General features: G+C 38.1%; 1 protein-coding gene across 7 annotated transcripts in view; it reads right to left on the reverse strand.

Moving 5' to 3' along the window:
- The window catches only part of GREB1L (GREB1 like retinoic acid receptor coactivator), a 248282-nt gene that overhangs the window by 185756 nt on the left and 38789 nt on the right, over positions 1-23737 (reverse strand). For 2 of the 7 annotated variants that reach the window (XM_037508752.2, XM_054694143.1), the window contains exons 2-3: positions 1828-1877; positions 114-255 (exon numbers count right to left, since the gene is read on the reverse strand). The exons of 3 other annotated variants lie outside the window; for them this stretch is intronic. The gene's annotated coding sequence lies outside the window, so the exon portion shown is untranslated. Of the gene's footprint in view, positions 1-113; positions 256-1827; positions 1878-14250; positions 14266-23737 lie in introns of those variants that run through there. 2 more of the 7 variants (XM_054694145.1, XM_054694144.1) reach the window with 2 other exon arrangements.

Here is a 23737-nt window from a genome sequence, read left to right on the forward strand (position 1 = left end):
ATAAAAAAAAAATTAAACATGAGTTGTCTCTCACCATATATTCATTCATGCAAAATACAGTACCAGGTACTATACCCGGTGTGGGAAACACAAAAGAGAAAAAAATCACTTACTCTGTATTGGTGAAATAGACATGTGTCCCACAGGGAAATTCCCCAGATGTCCCTAATACAGGGGAGACTGAGTCAGAGGAGGCTTTGCCACAGAAGGAACACTGGAGTTGAGCTGAGCCAGACTTTCCTCAGGCAGACAGGTCTGTAAAGGCAAGGACAGGAAGCACATTCCATACAAGCAGAGAGGACAGTGTGTCTGAAGTCACTGAGATATGAGAATGTTTGGGTTTCAGGAACAATGGGATAAGTTCTTAGTGTAGCCAGGGTGCAGCCCATGGGCAAGGGTGGGTAGGCGGGAGAGAAGAAGAAAACAGGGTCAAATTATGATGTGTGATCACCTCGCTTAAGAATATGACAGAATATTGGCTGGAAATCATTTTTAACTAATGACATCAGTGGAATGATATGGTGAACTCATTTAGAGAATAAATTACTTGCTGGGGGGAAAAAAATCCTATAGCTGGACAAATAGTGCTCATTATAAAGCACTTTCAAAAGGGAAATTCTCTTTACATAAAAGAGAACAGAAAATTTTCATCATAAACTTGAGATGTTCTATTTTAAATGAACTTAGTTGTGGGGGAGGAAATCCAAATAATTACAATTTAGAAAGAAAAAAAATTGAGCCATCTATCCAGAAGTTAAGGATTAGGTAAGCATTTACATAAACTGTAATTTTTAGGCACATTTACATTAGTGTGTTGTGATATCAAGATAAAACAAATTAGTGGTTTAAATAGCAAAAGATGACTCATCTATTTCATCCAAATACAAACAACCTACGTGAAAAATAAAAACTGAAAAACATACTTAATTCTTAAAAGGAATATGGTACTATTGTTAGCATTCATTGAAGTCTCTCTCCTATGTCTATATCTGGAAGGCAACTAAAATAATCCTGATAATAAATAATATTTATAAATAATAGTTGAATGAAAAAAAACAGGATAGGAAACCAGGTGCTCATGCTATTATATTTCTCACAGAAGCATTCCCAGGTCAAAGCCTACTTTGTCTTTTCCATTTCCTAGAAGCCAGGTAGTAGCATGGCATTTATCAGTAATCACAAATATAGGGCAGGAAGTCACTAGTAAACTCTTATAACCCATCTGTGTCAATCATTGAAGCCAAAGAGCTCTTGGTTCTGAACAAAGTAGCTCTGATAGAGCCCTGTTCCCATTTTCAACAATCACTATGCACTGTCAACAGGAAAATTTCCATGCACTAATAATTCTGAAAGATATCAGTGTCAAGCAATAATATGGTCTGTTGCTATGGTAATGGCATAACACCATTAACTATCACCAACAGACAAATAAATACAACTCTAATGTAATTGTCTAGATAAAACAGAAAAATAATCCAGGTTATCAAAGTAACTATACTTTCATCACCCAGATAAACATGGATAGTTCCCCTTACTATGCTAAAACAAGAGTAAGACTGAATGCAAAGTTAGCTGGACACAACTGATACAAAATAATTATTTAAGCCAGTATCAATACAATGATGATTTATATTCTATTCAAATAAGTGTATATATTAAGGACAAGACCTAAAAGAAAAAAAGCATATTTTACTGAAGTACTCCTCTGGCAAATCTTTACCATTGTAATTCAGAGAAACAAAATTAGAAAGAAAGATGAGCATTAATAGTTTCCTTTCAGTGAACTGGAATGCCCTGAATGAAGAGTCGGATAGCTCAATCTCTCACCCAAGGATGTGCTATGCAATCTTCATCTTCTTGTCCTCAGTCCTGGGAGACTAAACAAGAAAGAGGAAAAAAGCATGGTGGCCTTACAAAATTCTAGGCTGATTGTTTCAAATCCTCAGTTAAGAAGTCACCATAAGCTAAGACTACAAACAGCAAATATGGGGACTCACACACAAAGTGATAAAATGAATAATTTATAAAAACTAAGGCAACTCTCTTAAATCAGGAGTTGTTCCCAAAATCCTTGCCATGCATGGATTTGGGAATGGGAAGAAGAAGGTTATAAAGAAAGTGCACACATCCATTGCCTGCTGAGAGCAGGAAGAATGAAAGAGAGGTAAGAAAGAGGGCCTTCTTTTTGAGAACTCTCTCTCTCTTCTAGTATATCTTGGACTTGCTACCAGTGGTCTCACCATCATTATGTTGCGGGGAAAGGATGTCCTGAACAAACTTCACAAATAGGTCTTATGGACCCCATCCCAGACCAAAGAGATCCAAGATACCAAGGATGACAATCCCATAATGTCATCACCACTGAAGGGAGGATTGCTGGGAACTGAGGGTGGAGTTAAGCAGCCAGGTTTGGTATATATCCCGACATGTGGGTCTCGGGGGCCTCTGGTTTTTCACCAGCTTTCAGCGTGCTATTGGGGCTCCAGCTCAGCTGAATTGGTAGGACACATTCACCAATTTATCACTCTCTTTCTCCCTGACTTATTCATTTTCTCATTACCCCATCTCTCTCTTTTTTTTTTTTTTTTTTTTTTGGTAAATAAACCCTCTATTTTTTTTTAAAGATTTATTTATTTATGCATACAAGAGCTGGGGTACAGGCCAGAGATATGGGGGGGTGAGAGGATTCACCAGAGACAGAGTGGGGAACAGAACAGGCAGACTGACTGAAATACACTGCTGAGGGGAGCAGCGGGCGAGACAGGAGAGGTCAGCCTCACCATATAGTTGCTCCCTGACAGGCCGGGGATCGAACTTGTGCTGCAGAGGCTGTGGATTGCTTCATAGTGTGGTGCTTAATCCCTTGCGCCAACAGGGAGGCCCAATAAACCCTTTTTTTTTAAAAGATTTATTTTTATGCACACAAGAGCTGGGGTACAGGCCAGAGGTGTGGGGTGTAGGGGGGAGTTGAGAGGATTCACCAGAGACAGAGTGAGGAACAGAACAGACAGATTGACTGAAATACACTGCTGAGGGGAGCAGTGGGTGAGTCAGGAGAGGTCTGCTGCGCCATGTGGGTTGCTCCCTGGCCGGGGATCGAACTCGTGTTGCAGTGGCTGCAGTTAGCTTCATAGGTTGCGTCTTAACCCCTTGCGCCACCAGGGAGGCCCCAATAAACCCTGGGGAGGCCCCAATAAACCCCAATAAACCCTTGCGCCACCAGGGAGGCCCCAATAAAACTGTGTACCTGCAGTTGAGTCTCATTATAAGTTCCTTTTAAATGTACAGGTGAGGACCCACAGTCAGGCCAACCCATTGCACACTGGGGTTACCCTGTAGCAGTTACGCCAGTCTTGGTACACACACAGTATATTGGCATATGTGTATTTTAATTTAAGTGCCTGGTTGACATGACTCTCATTGCTCTGCTACAGATAAGATGCTTGACTCTCAGTTTCCCCATTTGAGAATGGGAATAGCATATCTACCTTCCAAGGGTTACTATGAGGAATAACTTAGAGGAAATCACTTTATAAACAGTAAAGCATTGCCTTAAATGTTATTTATGAGTTTAAGAACACCTTTCAGTAGATGTTTTATCATTACCATTAAATTTTATCAATTTCTCAAAGTATATATTGCAAAGTTAAACAGAATATTTCTGTATCCCCATGCTATTTTTTTTCCTTTTTTTAACCCTAACACTAACCCTAGCCCTAAACCCTGACACTAACCCCTAACCCATGCTATTTTTGACTGTTAATAAAACAACTGCAGAGGGCTTATTATTACTAGGTACTAATATATTAATATAAATAAGTACTTATATATTAATATAAGTATTAATATAAGTGCTAATATTTACTGGACAAAAAGAAGCCTCTTATTACCCAAAGAGCTATTATTATATTTTAATTCCCTCTACCAAAGTCAAAACAAGTAGAAATGTCACTCAGAGTATGGACTAGTAAATCCCAGGAGAGTTGTTTTTCTTAAATATACCTTTCCATGCATCATCAGCAACTTACCTAAAAATTAAACCTAAGTTCTAAGTTATCTAATTAAACCTAAGTTATCTAAAAATTAAACAAAAGTTGTTAAGCTTATATAAAAGGAATATTTTTAGTTTAGTTCTACAAAAACATCCTAAGTATATGCTTAAAGACAAACTATAATATTCAATTAATATGACATAGTCTTTTTTTTAAGATTTATTTTATTTATTTATGCATACAAGAGTTGAGGTACAGGCCAGAGATGTGCAGTGAGAGGATTCACCAGAGACAGAATGGGGAGCAGAACAGGCAGATCTCCTGAAATATACTGCTGAGGGGAGCAGCGGGTGAGGCAGGAGAGGTCTGCTGCGCCATGTGGGTCAGCTCCCTGGCCAGGGATTGAACTCATACTGCAGTAGCTGGAGATAGCTTGATAGTGCTGACTTAAACCCTTGTGCCACCAGGGAGGCCCCTGACATGAAATCTTTTATTTTTACTATTGAAAAGGAAGAAATAACCCTGTTGACAGTTTTCAGAACTGACATCACCACCATTCATTCATACGCAGAGTTGACTGGTTAGACAGAAGAGTGGTGTGTGGTCCAAAAGCAGTAATGTGACTCTAGCTCTGCAACAGCACAAACATGTTCACTGGAGAAATGCAGGACCCTAGGACTTCCCTTCACAGACACAAACACACCTATATGCCCCAAGTAGAAGAACGACCACAGTACCTTTTTTCTGCCTAATCTTCTCACTCCTTGGCAGGGTGGAGGGGAATCTTTACGGACTATTTTTAGCTAACAACCCAAAATGTCTATGTACCCAAAAAGGGTGGGGGTGGGGGGCGTTAATATTAAGCTGACTTCAGGTAGATAGGTTTAAGATGATTTTGATATTCTTTTTTTCTCATCACAAGGCTGCTAAAACATTATAGATTCTTTCTCCATTTCACTAGACCAACTCTACCTAAAGAAAAAAAAAGTTTACTTTTAACTCTCATGCTTGGTATAGAAATATCTTCCAGGTCAGTGTTTCTTTTCTTAAAGGTAGGAGTAAGTGAAAAGGTAGTTGGCTGCTGCACCGAACAAAAATGTTAGATCTGTGTTTAAAAATTATTTTTTAGTAACATTAAGGAAAATGGATAATTTACATGAAGAATGGATGATGGAGCTGAATTCTAAACAATTGCAAATATTTGGGGTTTTTTATGTATCTCAAAAGGCAATGCACACTGTATTGCATTTTAACAAAAGACTTTCCCACTTCCCAGAGGAGTTACTATTTAACATTTAGAGAGTGCCAACAGTGCTGTGGAGTGTGCAGTTTTTTAGAACAATGTGTACAAGTTCTTGCTTTAAGCTCTGGTGTAGTGAAAATACCATGTAGACTAATTACACACTCTGTTCTGTTTCTTAAAAAAACTCACATCAAAAAAATGTTTCATATAATTAATCTTTTAGAGAGTCAACTCAACTCGAAAACTATAGCACCAACAGCACTTAAAGCAGCCCAGATGAAATCGTTTACCACACAAAAAGGAGGCATTATTGAACTTAAAATTGGAATTGAGAATTTCTGGCCCAGTATTTGCATCTACTCTACATTTAATCCACTTGCAGGGTTATGTTGTTCTAGCTCTCATTATAATCCTCAGAATTATCTTCTGCTAAGCCATTCCATCTCTTCTATTCATGACCAAATCCCTAAAAAGTTGAGATAAAAAGCCATTGAATGACAAAGACGACTAGTTAATGTGCCATTTGGTATCAAAGGACAGTGATAACTCTCAAATCTATGGCTCAAAATGCTAAGCAAGATTTGACAAAAATCACTAATTTAGAAACCTAACAGATCTGGATTCTGGTTACACACTCCACTCATTTGAAAATCATATGATTTGGAGTCAAGTTTCTTAATTTCCTGGAGCCTGTTTCCTCATCTGAAAAGGAAGTTAATAAAGTACCCCACAGGATTGTTGTAAATATTAAGATAGCTATAAAATACCAACTACTATATTTTATACATAAAAGGGGCTCAGTAAATATTTTTACTGCTGTTCCCATTTTCACTTCCACAGCCTCTGACTTGACCAGATATTTATTGTTCCTCTTCTGCCTGACCTCTTATGACTTATTTCTTGATCATCTCACTGTATCATTTCACTCCTTCAATCAATCCTAAACATGAAAACTACTTTCAAAAAAAATGACATTTCAATTATATACTCCTGCTTCCTACTCAAATCTTTCACCCTGAAGAATGAAGAGTAAACCATCTGATACTTTCCTTTTTCTTCTGGCTTCTTTCACTGAGTATAATCCCTTCCAGCACCATCTATGTAGCTGCAAATGTTATGAGTTTATCTTTTTTGATTGCTGAGTAATATTCCATTGTGTATATATATGATATCTTCTTGATCCAGTCTCTATTTTTGGGCATTTGGATGGTTTCACTTATAGGGAGGTTACAGGGGATATAGGGAAACCAAATAAGGGATCAAGAAAAAAATAATTATAATAAATTAAAAAAATTAACAGGCAACTGTAAATCAGAGACATTCTGCAGGGGAGAGGGAGGGAGAGGGAACAAAACAAGGGAGGGATGAACACAAGGGACTATGATGATGGTGCACAGGAGAAATGGTGTTTTACGGGGACTACACCCAAGAGGAAAAATCATAAATTGTTTTATATATGTATATAATATATATTCCTTCCTATATAAAATATATTTCTTCCTATATAAAATACATAGGAAGAACGATGTTATTTTATATATATATAAAATAAAATATGCCTTCCACAGAAAAAGAAGAATGAGACCTCCCCGGTGGCGCAGCGGTTGAGCACTGGGTTGCGAAGCTGCCCGCAGCCTCTGCAGCGCTGGTTTGATCCCTGGCCACTGGGCGAGGGTCTTACATGGCGTGCAGACCTCTCCTGCTGTGCCCGCTGCTCCCCTCAGCAGTGTGTTTCGTTAGTCTGCCTGCTCTGCTCTCCGCTCTGGCTCTGGTGAATTCTCTCACCCTCCTGCGCTTCTGACTGTACCCAGTGCTTGTGTAAATAAATAAATAAATCTTTAAAAAAAAAAGAAAAAGAAGAACGAAGAGTAACTTCAATTTTTGGTCTGACCTCATGTCAAGATGAAAGTATCTTTTATTAATCTTAATGGTTCATTCTAGTCAAAGAGATCTCCTAATTAACTCCGTAGACAGTTGATCCAAACCCCTCTGTAGGCATATCAGGATAGTGCAGCCTCTAAACCATGCTATTCAAAGTGTGGTCCACAGATCAGAGATGTTCCAAAAAAGGTAAGTAGAGAACAACAGCTTAGTAAAGCATTTTATTTTATTTTTGATTGTTGATATTTTGGAATTATAGCATCCACCCCCTCAAGTATCACCACTGTTGTGTGCCCACCACCAAATCACACATAGTCCGCCACCATAGTCCATTGTTCTTCTTCACCCTTTGTTCTCACTCCTCCTCTATTTCTCCCTTTTTGGATGCTTCAGTTCTATAGTTAGCTTTCAAGGGTTAATTTTTTTTTTTTTTTTTTTTTTTATATAGAGGCATGCTTTATTTATTTGTTTGCTGGTTTCTTTGTTTGTTTTGTTTATACATGCACTGGGTACAGTCAGAAGCACGGGAGGGCGAGAGAATTCACCAGAGCCAGAGCGGGGAGCAGAGCAGGCAGAAGGACCGAAGTACACTGCTGAGGGGAGCAGCGGGCGGCAGGAGAGGTCTGCGCGCCATGTGGGACCCTCCTCCGGTGGCCGGGGAGCAGCCGGGGATCGAACCGGCGCCGCAGAGGCCGCGCGCAGCTTCGCAACCCAGCGCTCAACCGCTGCGCCACCGGGGAGGCCCCTCAAGGGTTAATTTTTAAACTTGCCTTTATCTGACCCTTAGTTTGGTTTCTCTATATTTCATACATAAGTAACACCATCTGCTATTTATCTTTCTCCTTCTGACTTATTTTACTTAGCTTTATCCCTTCCACTCCATCCATGTTGCTGCAATTGGCATGAGTTTTATCTTTTTTGATTGCTGAGTAATATCCTATTGTCTATATATACCACACCTTCTTGATCCACTCACCTGTTTTCGGACACTTAAGTCATTTCCAGAGTTTGGCTATTGTAAACAGTGCTACAATAACCATGGTAGTGCCGGGTGTGTGTGTGTGTGTGTGTGTGTGTGTGTGTTTAATTAGTATTTTTGCATTTTTTGGTAAAAAAACATCTAGGAGTAGAATTACCTGGTTGTATGTCAGATCCATTTGTAATCTTTTGAGACACCTCCATACTGCTTTCCATAGAGGTTGGGCAAGTATTCCCACCAAGAGTGTAGGAGGGCTCCCTTTTCTTCTTATCCTTGCTAGCACTTATTTTTGGTCTTTGTGATTTGGGTCATTCTCACAGGTATGAGTGACCTTGATTTGCATTTCCCTGATAATAAGAGATGCATAACTTTTTTCTTTTTTCTTTTTTTTTTTTAAAAAGATTTATTTATTCATTTATACAAGCACTGGGTACAGTCAGAAGCGCGGGAGGATGAGAGAATTCACCAGAGCCAGAGCGGGGAACAGAACAGGCAGACTGACGAAATACACTGCTGAGGGGAGCAGCGGGCACGGCAGGAGAGGTCTGCGCACCAAGTGGGACCCTCGCCGGTGGCCGGGGATCAAACCGGGGCTGCAGAGGCTGTGGAGCAGCTTCGTAACCCAGCACTCAACCACTGTGCCCCAGGGGAGGCCCACTTTTTTCTTATACCTGTATGTCTTCTTTGGAGAAGTGCCTATTTAGATCTTCTGCCCATTTTTTGATTGGGTTATTTCTTTTTTTTTAAAGATGTATTTATTTATGCATACAAGAACTGGGGTACAGGTCAGAGGTGTGTGTGTGGGTGGGTGAAAGGATTCACCAGAGACAGAGTGGGGAACAGAACAGGTGGATTGACTGAAATACACTGCTGAGGGGAGCAGCAGTTGAGTCAGGAGAGGTCTGCTGCACCATGTGGGTCACCTCCCTGGCCGAGAATCAAACTTGTGCTGCAGTGGCTGAGGATAGCTTCATAGTGTTGTGTCTTAACCTCTTGCACTACCAGGGAGGCCCGACGGGGTTATTTCTTTTCTTTTTTTTTTTTTTTGAGTTGTATGCATTTCTTGTAAATCTTCAACATCACTCCCTTGTCAGATGCACAGATTTTCTCCCATTCAGTAGGTGTCTTTTCATTTCAGTTACTTTCTTTCACTGTTCAGAGTTTTTTATTTGTATTTTTTAACATAGTCACAGTTGTCTATGTTTTTTTGTTTTCCTTGCTATAGGAGAAGAATCCCTAAAGACATCACTAAAGCTTATGTCATGATGTGGCTTATCTATGTTTTCTTCTATGTATTTTATGCCTTCAGGTCTTATATCCAAGCCTTTACCCATTTTTGAGTTGATTTTTGTATATGGTTTGAGAAAGTGGCCTAGTTTACTACTTTTTTGCATGTGGCTATCCAGTCTGGTAAAAAACTTTAGTCTGTGTTAATCTAATATTTAACCATTGGGGTTAAAGTTTGTGTGAATTTTTTTATTTCATTTTTTGAGTTATTTATGCTGATTGTATTTTACAAAATTATAGTCAAACTAGATTGGAAAAACAAGTAAATTGATGCAGTTAGAGAAGCACATTTCTAACATACTGCCTATTCTATTAAATGTTGTCGTCTTCCTAGGCTCTTAGAACACAGCTAAGCCCCCCTACTCAACATGGAAGGTTCCAGGTAATCTGACTAAGCTGTACAGAATCTACTCCACTTCGGGAGCAAATGTAATCATTTATTACATACATATGTCAGTTGTAATTTTACCCACTGGAGTCTAGGTAGCTAATAATACGGTATGGAATTTAATATAGGGTTAATTCATTTGGGATTCCTCCCAGGTACTCACCAAGTTTTTAATCCACTCTTTTAATGAGACAATTTAATTAGAAATTAACTTCATGCAGATGTACTAAAAGTATCAAAAGAAAAATATTTTATTTAACAGTCTTATCACATAAATCCTAAGAAGTTCCAGTTGATTTATTCTTTGATCAGCTGTGCAGATTCATCAAAATTATCTCCTCATCTGTAAGTAGACCATTACCAGTCCCTTTTACATGAATTATAAGCCCCAGCACCTAGTATGAAAGCAGGTACTGTTAAGTTTCTGTCAGAGAGTCTTGAACTACCCCAGACAAGTGCCCCAAAATGGTCACCTATTTAAGTAGGTGACTGGCCAAGTTTCTTCTATCTTGAGTCAGAAATTTAATCCAACAAACATAACTAAACATCTATTATGTTCAAAGAAGTGTACCAAGAGGTGACAGTATACCAAGTTGACTGGCCTCAAAGGAGGTTACAACTTAGTTGAAGAATAATATAAATCCACAAATAACTATTATGTAAAATGATATCTATGTGGTACTGTGAGAGATTTAGAAACCTGTTTATAAGGCAGTGTAAAGAAAATCATCTCACATATATCTGGATAGGCTGCAGGGAACACAGAGTATTTGAGGGACACTAGCGAATGGGAAAGACATTGACAGCTGAAAAGAATGAGATGGAGAATAGAGATATGAGCATGAGGTTGTTAATTGTTTTTATATCAAAAATTATCAACCTGTAAAAAGTTGCAAACTGATAAAGAAATTCATTCCCTCACCATTGAATTGTATTGCATTTTATGGTTGTTATCTAAAAAAGTGAATGTAAAAAATCATATGTCCAAAGTTAGGTAAAGGACTCAAAATTTCAGTTTATATTTGTAACATTACCAAGGTTCTTTAACTATAAAATATTAACATCAACTTCTTTGTGTCGACCAGAGTTGCAGAAGCCCAGAAAAATATTCCAGACTGAAGTGATAAGCAGAAGAAAACATGTAACTATCACTTAGGAATTCTCAGACTTATTGGAGAAGTGCGTGGACTGAGGCACAGACTTAGAGAACTCTCTCTGCAAGCTGGAGAACATGTGGATATTTGGGGCACAATAAAAAAAGCCTATATAGGGCCATCCCAGTGGCGCAGCGGTTGAGCACTGGGTTGCGAAGCTGCCCGCAGCCTCTGCAGTGCCGGTTTGATCCCCGGCTGCTCCCTGGCCACCAGAAGAGGGTCCCACATGGTGCGCAGACCTCTCCTGCCGCCCGCTGCTCCCCTCAGCAGTTTACCTCGGTCCTTCTGCCTGCTCTACTCCCCGCTCTGGCTCTGGTGAATTCTCTCACCCTCCCACGCTTCTGACTGTACCCAGTGCTTGTATAAATAAATAAATAAATCTTTAAAAAAAAAAAAAGCCTATATAACTCCCTTTACCTGATACTTCACCTCAGACCTCCTGGGTTCTTCTGAATCTATTGTGTCCTTACTGGCTGCATGTCATGATCAAGAAACTGAGCATCTTAAGAAGTTTTTAAAAATATTCCAACAGCTACATATTAACCTGAAAGTCTAGAAACTATAATCTTTCCATTAACTTTTTCTTAATGGAAAATATCTTTTTGCTACATATTGCAAATATTCTTCTTATTTTTCCATGTTTTATCCTATCATGTAGTTAGAAGAACATGAACTTTTAAGAATCAGGTAGATGCAGTCTCTCTGGTACAGATCATACCCGAGAGAGCACTAAGAGATGAGAACAATGCATGAAGAATTTGGAGAATAAGCCTGGAGTCTAAGATGACTTGGAGTATTATTATCATAAATAACAATTATTGAGTGCTTATTGGGAATTTCACATGTATTCGCTCACTTAAACCTCACAACTTCCTCACAACATACATATATTTAATATCCCCATTTTACACAAGGAAACTAAGATGCCGAACAGAAATATCTCCAAGGAAGACATAAAAATGACCAATAAACACATGAGAAGCTGCCCAACATTATTAGCCAATTAGGGAACTGCGAATCAACAACACAGATACTGGGGCATCCCTGGTGGCATAGAGCTATCATGCTATCACCATAACATGTTCGAATCAAACATAAGTTCGATTCCCAACCACACAGGGTGCAGCAGACCTCTCTTATCTTGTCCGCTGCAACTCCTTAACAGTGTATTTCAGCAGATCTGCTCCCCACTCTGTCTCCGGTGAATCCTCTCACCCGCACCTCTGGCCTACACCCCAGTTCTTCTATATATAAATACATAAATCTTTTTTTAAAAACACAGATACTGCTTCACACTCACTAGAACAGCTGAAAGAAAATAATTGTGTTGGAGAATACAACCCTCATATATACTGTTGATAGAAATATAAAATGGTATAGCCACTTTGGAAATTAGTTTGGCATTTCCTTAAAATGTTAAAGTGGGGCCTCCCCGGTGGCGCAGCGGTTGAGCGCTGGGTTGCGAAGCTGCCTGCAGCCTCTGCAGCCAGTTCAATCCCCGGCTGCTCCCCGGCCACCGGAGGAGGGTCCCACATGGTGCGCAGACCTCTCCTGCCGCCCGCTGCTCCCCTCAGCAGTGTCCTTCGGTCCTTCTGCCTGCTCTGCTCCCCGCTCTGGCTCTGGTGAATTCTCTCACCCTCCCGCGCTTCTGACTGTACCCAGTGCATGTATAAACCAAACAAACAAACAAATAATAAATAAATAAATAAGACATGCCTCTAGAAAATTTAAAAAAAAAAAAAAATGTTAAAGTGTTTTCACATGACTCAGTAAATCCAGTCTTAGGCATGTATCCAAGAGAAATGAAAATAAATTCACCCACATTTGTACACAAATGTTTATAACAGCATTAAACAGTATTTATAATAGTAAAAAAACCAACAAATGTTTACCAAGTGATGAATAGTTCAAGAATATGTGATATAGCTGTATAAAATAACAGTATTTTACAATGAAAAGAAATGAAGTACTGATGCATGCAACAAAATGGATAAACCTTTAAAACTTTGGGCTCATGAAAGAAGTTAATCATAAAAGGCTACAAACCATATGATTCCACTCATATGAAATGTCTAAAACAGGCAAATCTATAATGATAGAAAGTAATTTCATAATTATCTAGGATTAGGAGATTTGGGGGAATGGAGATAACTGCTAAAGGGTATGGGTTTCGTTTTAGGTGAGGAAAATGTTCTAAAATTTATTGTGAGTTGCAACAGTTACACATCTCTGTGGATATACTAAATATTATTGGATTGTACCTTTAGAGGAATGAATTTTATGGTATGTGAATTACAGCTTTAAGAAACAGGTCCTTGAATCAATCATGAGTTGAAGTGTGTGATTGGCAGGGGCTGAGGGAAGGTGAGTAAAAGGCTGATGGCATTATCCACGCAAATGGGTTGGTAACGGAGCGCTCCTTGACCCTCATGTTGGATTTTTCTGGCGACCCAGTACTGAAGAAGGGAAATAAGAGGAAGCACTTGCCAAGGAGAGAGCCAACTTTAAATTTTGGACTATCTTTAAAAATTATCTTTTAAAGTGTTGGTGACAAAGCCAGAGTTGTCATTACTGTTACAGCATAGAGGGAAGTACAGGAGAGGTTGTAAGTTGTACACATTATTCCTCAGAAACTAACTTGACCTTGGATTTCCTGAGATCCTACAATTTAGCTCATGCAATGAGTACAGTATCCTAAAAACAGTTAATTCAGGCCGTGTGTGGCAGGTCATTTCAGAATAACAAGCCTTCAGATTCCCTGCCTCCAGTGACCCAAGTATATGCTCCTATAAAGGGTGATGTGCATTTCCTGGATGCTGAGAACATGAATCTTGTTCTAAAATGCCCAGTCATTTCCTCACTTGGTTAAGTAGTAACCCATTTAATAACGCTTATTTTAAAAAAAATTTACCTAAGATTTTGTAAGGAAAGTTTTCAGATTGTATTCCAATAAACCATAGCTAAAAATCAGTGATGAGATAGCCCAACATGGATAATTGGAATGAACAGGTATAGAAATCTGAGGCTGCCCATCCGAAGTGTGTTCTGTACCCCTCTATTTGGAATATTTAACACTTTCCTAGTAATACTTTTTCTTGATTTTCAGCGAGAGAATAATTTATAGGTGTCTTTCACAGAATTATTGCCTTTCTTCTCTTCTTCAGATCATTATATCGAATAAAAAAGAATGTTCAGCAAAGTATCAGAAGCCAAAATCATTAAAAGTAATAGTAATAAAGGCAGTCTACCCACTTATGGACTCTTCTGAAATATATTTAAAAGGGAGCTGCATAAAAGTCAATTTATTTTGTTCTAAAGTTACTTACATTTGTTTAAGTTTAAGCAGTAGAGGCTTTCTAGGAATTTATCCTAATAATGAAAAAAAGAAAAAACATGAGTGAAGTTATGCATTGTCATTTTTTTAAATTTTTTTAAAGATTTTATTTATTTATACAAGCACTGGGTACAGTCAGAAGCACGGGAGGGTGAGAGAAATTCACCAGAGCCAGAGCAGGGAACAGAACAGGCAGACTGATGAAATACACTGCTGAGGGTAGCAGTGGGCACGGCAGGAGAGGCCTGCATGCCATGTGGGACCCTCGCTGGCGGCTGGGGATCAAACCACACTGCAGAGGCTGCGGGCAGCTTCGCAGGCGAGCGCTCAACCGCTGCGCAACCAGGGAAGGCCCCATTTTTTAAAACTTGATAAAGTCTAAATGCTCTAACACAGGACATGGCAATCAGTGCAAGAGATACACCACTTGAAATATTATGAATACATAGCAAATGGAAGAATGGTTAGAATATTGTTTCACAATCACAGTGCTGAACTATATGCAATAGTTATAAGTATACATCAACATGTAAGTATATGAAAAATAATCAAAGGCAAGCAAAAAATGTATTATGAAAGTGGATTTTATGTGTTATTTTAAAAGGCAAAAAGAGGGCCTCCCTGGTGGTGCAGGGGTTAAGACGCAACCTATGGAGCTATCAGCAGCCACTGCAGCACAAGTTCGATCCCCGACCAGGCAGACCTTTCCTGTCTTGCCCGCTGCTCCCCTCAGCAGTGTATTTCAGTCGATCTGCCTGTTCTGTTTCCCACTCTGTCTCTGGTGGGTCCTCTCACTCCTCCACCTCTGGTCTGTATTCCAGTTCTTGTATGCATAAATAAATAAATCTTTAAAAATAAATAAATAATAAAAATATTTTTTAAAAGGTGAAAAGAAAAGAGTTGGGAAAAATACAATTTGTTATTTATACAATGACAATATATTTTAAAGGTCTAAATCTGTTGACATGAAAGATGTTCACAGTAAGTTTTTAAGTGAACAAGGATATATGATTGACATATATGTGTGTTTATATATACAGATACATAGTGTGATATAATTGTATTTTAAATTTTATTGTTATTTTGCTGGTCAATGGGAAATTTTAAAGCAAATTTATTGTTATAATTTATATACCATGAAATATACAATAGCATTTAGTAAATTTCTAGCATTATGCAACTATCACCAAATCTAACCTTAAGACATTTCTATCACCCCAAAAAGTTCAGAATACACCCCAAAAAGTCAGAATACACCAAAATTCTAGGCAGTGGCCCATATATGAATAATATGAATTAAATTTAATTTTTTCTGAAGTTTTTAACCAACTGACTTTTATTGCCTGTTGAGAAAGGTTTTGGCTTTGTTTTCCTTCTAATGAAGGACATGTGAGAATTTCACATAAATATGATAGATTATGCAAATGCATTCACTTTCACTCACTGCCAAAACCTAACTAAAAGTATACATAAATGGTTTTTTTTAAGCATGAAAACATGAGGACAAAAGAGAGCAGAAACAATGGAAACAGCAACAAAAATTTTAAACTGGAAAGCAGAAGGATAAGCAAATGACCTCACAGAACTGAGAAAGTTGAATCCCAAGTCAAGCTCAGAAACAGCCAACTTACACAATAAACCGCATACCTTTCCCAAAGGTATCACCAGGTTTGGTTCCAGATATGAGGCTTTATAAAGGTGAGGCTAGAAATAGGAGGTTAACTGAAACTGTCTTTTAAGAATCAGATAAACCCCCAAGATTGCTTCTCCAATTCTAAGCAGGTAACTACATCTCCCCCACACTGCAGAAAGCTGAACAAGCACAGTTGCATATGGGGTACACAAGCAGGGAAGTTAGGGGAACATTTTATATACTGAAAGCTGAGTCTACCCACCTCTAGACTTCAACTCAGACACCAGGAAGAAGGGCCAGAGATCAGAAAAATTTCTCTGGGGAATCGAACCAGTATGGGAGGAAAGATATACCAACAACTATGCTTACCATAGGATAAGGCTTCTTATGAGCTTTATGGGGGAAATACTCTTAAATAAGAGCAGACCACCAGGATCAACAGGGAACTGAGGAATATCTTAGACATAAAAGACAAAGACCAAAACAAACAAACAAAAAGCAACCAGAAGAAAATAGATTCTGCAAGGAGGAAAAAAAGGATTTGGATTTTATTTCATGAATATAGGACAGAACACATGTATAAAATAATAACAGGTAAATATAAAACATACTTTACACAAACAGATTGGAGCATTCACACACACCAAAAAAGAAAAGAAGGGAAAATAAAAGAAATCTTGCACACAAATATTTATAGCAGCTTTATTCATAATTCCCAAATCTAGTGGCAGACAAGATCTTTTATAAAAGGTGAATGGATAAATTGTGCACATTCATACAATGTGATATTATTCAATGCTAGTAACAAACTATCAAGCTTCAAAAACACTGGAAAGAAACTTAAAAGTATATTGCTAATGAAAGAAGCCAGTCTAAAAGGATACCTAGTATACAATTTCAACTATATAACACTCTTTTAAAAAGGCAAATAGATACCATTTTTCTCTATTTCCCAAGTTTCTAAAATTTTATATTTTATTTAAACAAGGAAGGGGTTTGAAATGACGATGCAAAGTCTTTGTTTATTACATTAATGTAAATACACTATTTAAAAGTAGAGCTTTCCTATTTGGTATGGTTTGGTTGGTTATATTTGGAATTTGATACTGGAAACATTCACAAATTTTTCCATAAAAATTAATGGTAATAGTATTTCCAATTTCCAACAATAACCTAAATCATGCCACAAATGGCATGATTACCATAAACGCTTACTTTTAGAATAAAACAGTCTTAGAAATATTAGAGAAACATGGAATTAGTTGTTCATAATATTTCTTTATATGATGTGTTCAGTTATATAGAAACTATTAGGATATTGTATTATTCATTATTTTCAAGTTTCCAAAAGTCTAAACATAACTTTTTGAAGATAATTATTGGCATTAAGACAATCTGACTTATAAATTTTATAACTGACATCTGGTCTGAATGTGGCATAAGTATCTTTTTCTTATTATTTTTGATTGCCACTGTATAAATTCATATCTGGACTCTGAAGATCACATTTATTATACAACGTGATTGACGTTTTTCTCTTACATGTTTTTTACAGTGGCTTTTATGAAATGCTCAGTGATTATTATTCTGACTTAAACATTCTAAGAACACTTGATACCAGAACATTTTACACAAAATGTTCTCAGTGCAGGAAGGACCAGAAATTCTGGTACCAAGCAAAACTGTGCTAAGTACTAAATGTAAAATTTTCAATATCTTTACTACTTAAATTTCATGTTTTAAGGAGAATGTTGTTATAGCCCCAGTATCTTACAAACTAAATGACTTTATACTAAATAAAAAATCATCTGTCATGCATATTTCATCAGTTTCATCAAGTATCATGAATTTTAATGTGTTTTATGAACAGGTCCTACAGTAAAAAGAATGTTTTTGGCACTTCATCTATCCAATTTCTCAAATTTAGTTCATTTCAGAGGACAACCCACTGATTAATTATTCATGACTTCTATCAGAAACACCTGAATCCAAAGTTCCATCCTTTCATGTTTTCACTCACCTTCTGTCCTTGTAGTCTCTCATATATTCATTGAGCAAATTCAACATAGTGAATGTGAAAATGTAGAGATGAAACATATGGCCCCTGGCCTCAAGAAGCTCAAAATGGAATTGGCTATACAGACAAGTCACATAGTATTATGGCACAGTGGGTCATGTAGAATGACAGGATATAGAATGGCCCAGTGTGTAATGGCATGATAGGAGATGACAGAGTTGAATTTTGTTGTGTTCAGTTTGAGATGACAGGTCAAAAGTTTGTGATAAGCATGTGAATACAATGTGGGCACTTAAGTCTGTAGTCTACAAAAAGCTCTAAGCTGTGGCTATAGATTTGTGAATCATTAATATAAAGATAATGAGATTGCATTTAAAGAGTATGTAATGGTAGAAAAAAGAAAAGAAAGGATGGAATTATATTTGAGATGAAAAAGTGAGTATCAGCACTCAAAGCATGTGAGAAAAAAAAAAAGAAAACAGAAAAGTATCCACAAAGAAGGTAATAATACAAGTTTTTTTTTTTAATTATATTTGTCATCCATAGTTCCTTTTTTAAAAAAGATTTATTTATTTATGTAAGAACCGGGGTACAGGCCAGATGCGTGGGAGGGTGAGAGGACTCACCAGAGACAGAGCGGGGAACAGAACAGGCAGACTGACTGAAATACACTGCTGAGGGGAGCAGTGGGCGAGACAGGAGAGGTCTGCCACGCCATGTGGGTATCTCCCTGGCTGGCCAGAATTGACTCTGCACTGCAGAGGGTGCGGACAGCTTCACGGTGTGGCCCTCAACTACCTGCGCCACCAGGGAGGCCTGGTAAAACAAGTTTTAAGAAAGAGGTGACAGTCAACAGTCACCGAAAGCTCAAGTCTAATAAGATAAAGATGGAAGGTGTACACTAAGTGTGGCAACTTGGCCAGGGCATCTTCACGAGCCTCATAGGAGGCTGAATCATCTGGTACTGAGTAAGGAAATGGTGGCAAGAAGAGAGCGCATTCAAAAGGGTGGGTCAGGAAGGGCTACAAAGAGACAGCTGACTAGGAATGTAGGGTCCAAAGAAATATCAAAGAGTTTTCTTTCTATTCTTTCTTTCTCTTCCTCTCCCTCCCCACCTCTCTATCTTTATCTCTTCTGTCTTTTATTTTCTTTCTCTCGTCTTTTCTCCCTCTCTTTTTCCCTTCCTCTCCTCACATCTCCCTCTCTCCTTCCTTCCTTCATTTTTATTAAGGAGAAAAGAGATAGACTACATTATAAGGTATAGGAAAGAGAAGAGTTTAGAGACAAAATACTGAAAATAAAGTAAGAAGGCAGTATCACAAAAAGATTCCTCACTCAGGAATCAAAAGAGTTCAAGAGGTCCTCCCTGGTGGTGCAAGGGGTTAAGATGCAACCTACGAAGCTGTCCACAGCCTCTACAGCACAAGTTCAATCCCCAGCCAGGGAGATACCCACATGGGGCAGCAGACCTCTCCTGTCTTGCCCACTGTTCCCCTCAGCAGTGTATTTCACAATCTGCCTGTTCTGTTACCCGCTCCTGTCTCTGGTGAATCCTCTCACCCTTCGCATATCTGGCCTGTACCCCAGTTCTTGTATGCATAAATAAATAAATCTTTTTTTTTTTTTAAAAAAAAGAGTCAAGATGCAGTTATTACCACTGGCAGGTCTCTTTTTTCTATGTGAAGTATTAATATAAGGAAAGTTCAAAGAGCTAGAAAGGAATGTGGAACAGGAGTGCTGAAGTGAGAGAAGAAAGTTTAGATGTAATTATGGATGAACTTATTTGAGATTATGCAGGATTTCTGGACAGAATTCCCAGCAGAGGTGAGAAACCATGAATGTAGTTGTTTAACCAACTGCCTTAGTTGTATGATATCTCCAACAAAAGTCAATAACCTGGATGCAAAAGCAGAGAAAAATGGATGGCTGAAGAGTCAGATATTGATGAAGTCTAGTAAATGGGTCTTGAAAATACTGAGGATTCTAAGGTTTATTAACCACAGAAAAAGAGGTGTCACAGAGGAAGGTAGGAGTAGGAAGATAGGTCAATAGGAGGACTGACAACGTGGGAATAAATGTATAATAGAGGACAGATGCCTATAGATATTCACCCATAATAACTCAACCCAAGATGAGTTCAAGATAAAAGGATGGAGATGAAGAAAGGATGTCAAGTGGCTACAGGTCCATTCTTCTCTCAAGTCACCAAAGCCCCTAAAGCTATTCCAAAAAGAGACTCTGAATTGTCTTTCAAGACCACCAAAAGTGGATATTCCTTTACATCAGAGGTCAGTGAACTTTTTCTGTAAATGGCCAGGTAGGAAACACTGCAGGTTTTGTTGTCACAGTTACTCAATTCTGCCACTGTAGCTCAAAAGCAACCAAAGACAATATGTAAACAAATAAGCATGGTCATGCTCCAGTAAAACTTTATTTTCAAAAAAGATGGTGGGCTGGATTTAGTTCAGGTTTTGTTTATTGACCTCTGGCCTAGACCATAATCTTTTAGGGGATCTGTTCTTTTTTTATTATTATTATAATGTTTTATAAACAAAGAATATTGACATTTTGTCTGTTATATACACTGCCAATATTTTTTTCCTTTTCAATTTTTTTTTCTTGTTTATATTTTGTTTTGAGTGTTTGGGGAAAATGTAAAATTTTAAATAAATATATTCATGTAGTATTCCATCAATATTTTCCTTTGTTTTTGGCTTTATACTCAATGATTTCCCCTACACAAATATTATATAAATATTTGCCTTTTATTCCAGTGGAATTTTAGAGGAAGTATGTATATGGTAGATAAAACAAACTCAGGAGCTAGAATATTGAGGTTTGCAGTGCCTGTAGCACTACTTATTAACTCTCTAAGCCTTTCATTGCTTTACTTATAAACTGGGAAAAAAATAAGTCCTAAATTATACAGTTGCTCCAAGGAGTGAACAAAAAAAATAATTACCACATTAAAAAAAAACCTGCTAAAACCAGGACTTGACACATAACACAAACTAAATAAATGTTAGCTGGGCCTCTCTGGTAGCCTAGGGGTTAAGTCTCAGGATTATCACCACTGTGGCCTAAGTTCCACCCCTGGCTAAGGAGTTAACCCACATATGGCACAGCAGACCTCTCCTGTCTTGCTTGCTGCTCCCCTTAGAAATGTATTTCGGTCAATCTGCCTGTTCTGCTCTCCACTCTATCTCTGGTGAATCCTCTCACTCCCAGCACCTCTGGCCTACACCCCAGGTCTTGTATGCATAAATAAACAAAATAAAAATCTTTTTTAAAATCCATTTAAAAAATAAATGTTAGTTATTATTATTTAGTTATTGTTAATTCATCTGGAAATTTCCTCATTAAAAGTGAGATTAGGACAAATTCTTTCCACCCTCACTTCTTTAAATCTATCCCCCACCACATTTCTCTCAGTCTAACTTAGTTTCCTTCCTTCTTTTATGACATAATCAACATTCTTAGCTGTTCCAATGTTGTTACAAGTGTGGTTTTTTTAATTAAAAAATTAAAATTTTATTTATATATTTGGCATTTATCTACTTTATTGCAAATGTTTTATGGTGACTAAAGGATTTATTATATGTTGACATCAAAAACTGTAAGTTCATTTTAGAACAGGTATCTCTGCGTCTGGAGCCCACCCAGATTGTGTGGAACTGGGAAAGGGCTGTCCCCCTAGCCAGAGGTGAGCTGAAGGCCACCACAAGCAAGGCCCCGCCTGGCAGAGTTGGAGCCCAAAGGGGGATCCAGTGATTTGGAGGCCAGCGGGCAATCCAGACACTGCCAGGGCAGTCTGTGTGACCTCAAGACCCACCTCTGGAATTAAACAAATACAGACGGAGGAGATTTTCTGGGACAGAGACCATTAACATATCCATAGTATCACTGCCCTACTGGACTTCTGGCATAACAGCATTGAACTCAATTGGACCACCAGTTTCTGACAACCCAGAAAGAGCATACCAAAGAGATGCCGGCCAGTACCAGCAACACAGTATCCCAGTGCATAGGACAAATTAGAAAACAAGCAGCAGGGAGAAGAAAAATTACAAGCAACCAAGTATGTCCCCAGGGAAAAGACATACCACAGAAAGACAATCAAACACCGGACTAAAACAATAGTAACTTAGAGGAACTTACGAGACTTCCAGATAGAGAATTTAAAATCACCATGATTAAAAAACTGAAAGAAGTCGAAAATGATATGGGAAAAATAATCAACCGATATGGGAAAAATAATCAACAACCAGAAGAATGAAATTGAGTCCCTAAAGAGAGAAGTGAAAGAAATGCAGAAGATCAAAGGAGGAGCTAAAGAACTCTGGGAAAAGCAATGAAAGCAGAATAGATAAAATGGAAGAATGAATAAGTACTCTTAAAGACACAGAAATAAAAAGAACCAAAACAGAAAAGGAAAGAGAAGTACGAAGGAAAAAGAATGAAAAAAGACTTCAGGAACTATCTGACTCCATGAGGAAAGGAAATATAAGAGTTATAGGAATCCCAGGAGAGGAGAGAGACCTAGAAACAGAGAAAATATTCAAGGAAATAATTGAAGAGAACATGAAGAAGCTGAAAATAGACATACAAGAAGCAAGAAGAACACCAAACTTCTATGATGAAAGGAAAAATACAGCAAGACATATAATAGTAAAGCTCCCAATAATCCAAGACAAGGAAAAATAATGAAGCTGACAAGAGGGAAGAAACAGATAACATACAAAGGAAAACCAATCACACTGACATCAGACTTCTCCAAAGAAACACTATGGGCAAGGAAAGAGTGGAGGGACATAGTCAACAGACTCTAAGACAACAAATGCCAACCAAGAATACTCTATCCTGCAAAGTTTTCCTTCCTCTATGAAGAAAGAATAAGGAACTTCCCAGATAAACACAAACTCCAGAATTTCATCACAACTAAATCCCCACTCCAAAAAATACTACAAGGAGTCCGAAAGCCAGAACCATCAGAAGGATGAATAAGAACAAAACAAGACCAAAAAAAAATTAAAAAATAAATAAAACCAGAGAAAAGACAAACAAAATGGCAAATACAGACACTAACATATCAATATTAACTCTAAATGTAAATGGACTAAACTCTTCAATAAAAAGACACAGAGGGGCCTCCCCTGGTAGCGCGCAGCGGTTGAGCGCTGGGCTGCCTTGAAGCTGCCCTCAACCTCTGCAGTACCGGTTCGATCCCGGGCCGCTGGCGAGGGTCCCACATGGCGCGCAGACCTCTCCTGCCGCCCGCTGCTCCCCTTAGCAGTGTACCTTGGTCCTTCTGCCTGTTCTGCTGCTGGCTCTGGCTCTGGTGAATTCTCTCACCCTCCCGCACTTCTGACTGTGCACAGTGTTTGTATAAATAAATAAATAAATCTTAAAAAAAAAAGTTCTGGATTATATACACAATGGAATATTATTCAATGGAATATTATTCAGTGATCAAAATAGATAAACTCATGCCATTTGTGGCAACATGGATGAAACTGGAAGGGATAATGGTAAGTGAAATAAGTCAGAAGGAAAAAGATAAATTCTGGAACATGACATTTATACGTAGAATACAGAGAAACCAAAGTAAGTGCCATATAGACAAATTTAAAAATGAACCTTGAAAGCTGACCACTGAACTGAAACATCCAGCAAGTAAATGGAAGGAGAGGTAACAACAAAGAGGGAAGGGAGCACAGTGACTATGGTGTGGACTATGGGTGGTTTGGTGGTAGGTGCACAACAGTGGAAATTCCTGAGAGTGGAATTCTATACTTTCAAAATACTAACAATAATTAAGCCAATGTAACC

This window comes from Talpa occidentalis, unplaced genomic scaffold, assembly GCF_014898055.3.
Source record: "Talpa occidentalis isolate TD23 unplaced genomic scaffold, MPIMG_talOcc4v2.1 talOcc4.13, whole genome shotgun sequence".
Taxonomy (NCBI): Eukaryota; Metazoa; Chordata; class Mammalia; order Eulipotyphla; family Talpidae; genus Talpa; species Talpa occidentalis.